This window comes from Chanodichthys erythropterus, chromosome 11 (genome assembly GCF_024489055.1).
Source record: "Chanodichthys erythropterus isolate Z2021 chromosome 11, ASM2448905v1, whole genome shotgun sequence".
In the NCBI taxonomy this organism is placed as follows: Eukaryota; Metazoa; Chordata; class Actinopteri; order Cypriniformes; family Xenocyprididae; genus Chanodichthys; species Chanodichthys erythropterus.
This window is the reverse complement of record NC_090231.1, coordinates 12,633,727-12,639,710: the sequence shown is the minus strand read 5'-3', so window position 1 is coordinate 12,639,710 and position 5,984 is coordinate 12,633,727.

Below are 5,984 nucleotides of genomic sequence, written 5' to 3'. Positions count from 1 at the left end.
TTGTGGCTTGATTTCGTTGTGTTGTGGCTTGATTTCGTTGTGTTGTGGCTTGATTTCGTTGTGTTGTGGCTTGATTTCATTGTGTTGTGGCTTGATTTCATTGTGTTGTGGCTTTATTCCGTTGTGTTGTGGCTTTATTCCGTTGTGTTGTGGCTTTATTCCGTTGTGTTGTGGCTTGATTTCGTTGTGTTGTGGCTTTATTCCTTTTTGTGTTGTGGCTTTATTCCGTTGTGTTGTGGCTTTATTCTGTTGCGTTGTGGCTTGATTTCGTGGTGTTGTGGCTTTATTCCGTTGTGTTGTGGCTTTATTCCGTTGTGTTGTGGCTTTATTCCGTTGTGTTGTGGCTTGATTTCGTTGTGTTGTGGCTTTATTACGTTGTGTTGTGGCTTTATTTCGTTGTGGTGTGGCTTGATTTTGTGGTGTTGTGGCTTTATTCCGTTGTTGTGGCTTGATTTCGTTGTGTTGTGGCTTGATTTCGTTGTGTTGTCGCCTGATTTCGTTGTGTTGTGGCTTGATTTCGTTGTGTTGTGGCTTTATTCCGTTGTTGTGGCTTGATTTCGTTGTGTTGTGGCTTTGTTCCGTTGTGTTGTGGCTTTATTCCGTTGTGTTGTGGCTTTATTCCGTTGTGTTGTGGCTTGATTTCGTTGTGTTGTGGCTTTATTTCGTTGTGTTGTGGCTTGATTTCGTTGTGTTGTGGCTTGATTTCGTGGTGTTGTGGCTTTATTCCGTTGTTGTGGCTTGATTTCGTTGTGTTGTCGCCTGATTTCGTTGTGTTGTGGCTTGATTTCGTTGTGTTGTCGCCTGATTTCGTTGTGTTGTGGCTTGATTTCGTTGTGTTGTGGCTTTATTCCTTTTTGTGTTGTGGCTTTATTCCTTTTTGTGTTGTGGCTTTATTCCTTTTTGTGTTGTGGCTTTATTCCTTTTTGTGTTGTGGCTTTATTCCTTTTTGTGTTGTGGCTTTATTCCTTTTTGTGTTGTGGCTTTATTCCTTTTTGTGTTGTGGCTTTATTCCTTTTTGTGTTGTGGCTTGATTTCGTTGTGTTGTGGCTTTATTCCTTTTTGTTTTGTGGCTTTATTCCGTTGTGTTGTGGCTTTATTCCGTTGTGTTGTGGCTTAATTTCGCTGTGTTGTGAACTTATGTTTGCTTTTTAATTTTGTTGTGTTGTGGCTTTATTCCGTTGTGTTGTGGCTTTATTTTTTTTTGTGTTGTGGCTTGATTTCATCGTGTTGTGGCTTTATTCCGTTGTGTTGTGGCTTTATTCCTTTTTGTGTTGTGGCTTGATTTCATTGTGTTGTGGCTTTATTCCGTTGTGTTGTGGCTTTATTCCTTTTTGTGTTGTGGCTTTATTCCGTTGTGTTCTGGCTTTATTCCTTTTTGTGTTGTGGCTTTATTCCGTTGTGTTGTGGCTTTATTCCGTTGTGTTGTGGCTTTATTCCGTTGTGTTGTGGCTTTATTCTGTTGTGTTGTGGCTTTATTCCGTTGTGTTGTGGCTTGATTTCGTTGTGTTGTGGCTTTATTCCGTTGTTGTGGCTTGATTTCGTTGTGTTGTGGCTTTATTCCTTTTTGTGTTGTGGCTTTATTCCGTTGTGTTGTGGCTTTATTCTGTTGCGTTGTGGCTTGATTTCGTGGTGTTGTGGCTTTATTCCGTTGTGTTGTGGCTTGATTTCGTTGTGTTGTGGCTTTATTCCGTTGTGTTGTGGCTTGATTTCGTTGTGTTGTGGCTTTATTCCTTTTTGTGTTGTGGCTTTATTCCGTTGTGTTGTGGCTTTATTCCTTTTTGTGTTGTGGCTTTATTCCGTTGTGTTGTGGCTTTATTCCTTTTTGTGTTGTGGCTTTATTCCGTTGTGTTGTGGCTTTATTCCGTTGTGTTGTGGCTTTATTCCGTTGTGTTGTGGCTTGATTTCGTTGTGTTGTGGCTTTATTCCGTTGTGTTGTGGCTTGATTTCGTTGTGTTGTGGCTTTATTCCTTTTTGTGTTGTGGCTTTATTCCGTTGTGTTGTGGCTTTATTCTGTTGCGTTGTGGCTTGATTTCGTGGTGTTGTGGCTTTATTCCGTTGTGTTGTGGCTTTATTCCGTTGTGTTGTGGCTTTATTCCGTTGTGTTGTGGCTTGATTTCGTTGTGTTGTGGCTTTATTCCGTTGTGTTGTGGCTTGATTTCATTGTGTTGTGGCTTTATTCCGTTGTGTTGTGGCTTTATTCCGTTGTGTTGTGGCTTGATTTCGTTGTGTTGTGGCTTTATTCCGTTGTGTTGTGGCTTGATTTCGTTGCGTTGTGGCTTTATTCCTTTTTGTGTTGTGGCTTTATTCCGTTGTGTTGTGGCTTTATTCAGTTGTGTTGTGGCTTTATTCCGTTGCGTTGTGGCTTTATTCCGTTGTGTTGTGGCTTTATTCCGTTGTGTTGTGGCTTTATTCCGTTGCGTTGTGGCTTTATTCCGTTGTGTTGTGGCTTGATTTCATTGTGTTGTGGCTTTATTCCGTTGTGTTGTGGCTTTATTCCTTTTTGTGTTGTGGCTTTATTCCGTTGTGTTGTGGCTTTATTCCTTTTTGTGTTGTGGCTTTATTCCGTTGTGTTGTGGCTTTATTCCGTTGTGTTGTGGCTTTATTCCGTTGTGTTGTGGCTTGATTTCGTTGTGTTGTGGCTTTATTCCGTTGTGTTGTGGCTTGATTTCGTTGTGTTGTGGCTTTATTCCTTTTTGTGTTGTGGCTTTATTCCGTTGTGTTGTGGCTTTATTCTGTTGCGTTGTGGCTTGATTTCGTGGTGTTGTGGCTTTATTCCTTTTTGTGTTGTGGCTTTATTCCGTTGTGTTGTGGCTTTATTCCGTTGTGTTGTGGCTTTATTCCGTTGTGTTGTGGCTTGATTTCATTGTGTTGTGGCTTTATTCCGTTGTGTTGTGGCTTGATTTCGTTGTGTTGTGGCTTTATTCCTTTTTGTGTTGTGGCTTTATTCCGTTGTGTTGTGGCTTGATTTCATTGTGTTGTGGCTTTATTCCGTTGTGTTGTGGCTTTATTCCGTTGTGTTGTGGCTTTATTCCGTTGTGTTGTGGCTTGATTTCGTTGTGTTGTGGCTTTATTCCGTTGTGTTGTGGCTTTATTCCGTTGTGTTGTGGCTTGATTTCGTTGTGTTGTGGCTTGATTTCGTTGTGTTGTGGCTTTATTCCGTTGTGTTGTGGCTTTATTCCGTTGTGTTGTGGCTTTATTCCGTTGCGTTGTGGCTTTATTCCGTTGTGTTGTGGCTTTATTCCGTTGCGTTGTGGCTTTATTCCGTTGTGTTGTGGCTTGATTCCGTTGCGTTGTGGCTTTATTCCGTTGCGTTGTGGCTTTATTCCGTTGTGTTGTGGCTTGATTTCGTTGCGTTGTGGCTTTATTCCGTTGTGTTGTGGCTTTATTCCGTTGCGTTGTGGCTTTATTCCGTTGTGTTGTGGCTTTATTCCGTTGTGTTGTGGCTTTATTCCTTTTTGTGTTGTGGCTTTATTCCGTTGTGTTGTGGCTTTATTCCGTTGTGTTGTGGCTTTATTCCGTTGTGTTGTGGCTTTATTCCTTTTTGTGTTGTGGCTTTATTCCGTTGTGTTGTGGCTTTATTCCGTTGTGTTGTGGCTTTATTCCGTTGTTGTGGCTTGATTTCGTTGCGTTGTGGCTCGATTTCGCTGTGTTGTGAACTCACTGCAAAAAATGCTGCTCTTACTTAGAATTTTTGTCTTGTTTTTAGTCAAAATATCTTAAAGTTCTTAAATCAAGAAGCATTTTCTTGACAAGTATAAATTATTTTCTTGTTTTCAGGAAAAATAAATCAAAATTGAGTACTTTTTTCCTTAAAACAAGCAAAATAATCTGCCAATGGGGTAAGCAAAATAATCTTAGTCCAAACTGAAAACAAGATTATATAGCTTATTTTTGGTTTGAAATAAGATTATTTTGCTTACCCCATTGGCAGATTATTTTGCTTGTTTTAAGGAAAGATTTACTTAATTTTGAATTATTTTTCCTGAAAACAAGAAAATAATTTTTACGTGTCAAGAAAATGCGTCTTGATTTAAGAACTTTAAGATATTTTGACTAGAAACAAGACAAAATATCTAAGTAAGAACAGCATTTTTTGCAGTGCTTATGTTTGCTTTTTAATTTCGTTGTGTTGTGCACTACTGGGCTACCGTAGATAATATACCCACATTAAACTCAGATTCACAAAACCAAATCCCAGCCTACATTTTGTCTTGTTTGAGAAGCCATTTTATATATGTCACAATAGGGAAGAAAAGACCATCACAACTTCCGTTTCATGCTGACTTTAAAGAAAAATGGGGGAGAGTCAATTTTATTAATTAATTAATTTATTCTAAGGAAATCAATATTGTGCTACTATGCTGTCAACTGGGTTTATCTTGTATTGAACCAGGAATATTCCTTTAAGAACATAGAGAGTGAATGCATGTGGAATGAACTCTGAGATCCCGTGTGTTTACTGGCTGGCAAGAGGAATTTTTACGAGACATGAGGCCTACAGTACATTACAGAGGCAAAGTTCAACAAGCTCTACCGCACTCACGCTCACTCACTTTCCTCTGTTCTTTCTCACAGTGTGAGTAATGATACCGCAGATTGAACCTCACTCTTTAATAAGCCTTCCCGAACATGTTGCTAACACACTTTTGTTCAGATCACGCACACATATGCATAGACGGGCACAGGGAACCAGATACACACGCGGCTTCTGTTAACCCGAGAGTGAGGAGGTCAATCTAGTTGATCCCTTGCATGCATGCCTCTCATACGAACACATTGCGTCCATGGCAACAAGATTCCTGCTCGCTGTTAGCTCTAATAAAACTGGTGCCATCTGTGGTACATATATATCGTTCACTGTACCACACTGATAAACCTCAACAGAACATATACATACATAATATGTCAAATATACATCCAAACAATGACAAAATGGCAGTCGCGAGCTCAGTGGATTTAGGTTTGTAGTGGATCTGTATGTCATCAGGTTGCTCTGCTAGTTGGGTTTGCTAAAGTTAAAATGAACTTTGACTTTCCAAATCTTGATTAAGTGATTAGACGGACTGAGGGGTTATACTAAAAAAGAATGGAAACACCCGCCTTTCAGAAATGTTACTCCCATAGGGGGATCTTGTTTTTTCCGTACAGTATGTGCAAGTGAGAAAGCTTAATTTCAAGCCCCAGAAACTACATTTTCTGCAAAGGGAAAAATCAGTGTAAAGTTGATCATGACATATTGAATCTATTTTTATTCCAATAATATTGATAAATAATCATTATATATTCCAAAATGTAGTGTGCTTGTCTCTCCTTCATTGCAACAAACTTTTCAGTAAAGTTTTTTCTTTTTGTTTTAGTTTCCATTTTATGTGTAAAATGGAAATATCACATAGCTACAGAATGAAGCAGCGTTTCCATCCCATGTGTTTAAGAGGACAAAATTGTCACTTTCTGGGAAATTTGCGCAAAAACATGGTAAGGACTGCAGCTATGGCCAGATTGTCCAACTGGGCATGCGCACATCAATACTGCTTAATTTTTGTCACGCTGAATATCTGCATTATTGTAAAGGGTAGGGGTAGGTGTGGAAGTTAATAAAATTAATTTATTGTTATTTTATAGTGTGATTTTGCATCACTTCTGGCCACAACCGCAAAACATTTGTAACAAAAATGGAAGTTACTGCAATCGGGGAAGCCACTATGCCTCGTTTTTCCTCCATCATAAAAGATTTGCTTCTCAAGAATGCTCAGAGGAAATGCAATAAATGCTGTCATGTTATCTTGCGTTCAGATGTCTGGTGTTTGTGAACACAATCATGTGAGATGCTTCTGGGAGGGAATTAAACCAAATCATTGATGACTCTCTCAGGCTTTTCAGAATGATCAAACTAACATTTAAGATGCTGTGAAATGAAATTGGTCCACTGGTTAGTCCAGTTATCCAATCACATCCACTGAGGCAAAGACAAGGTTTGGTAAGAA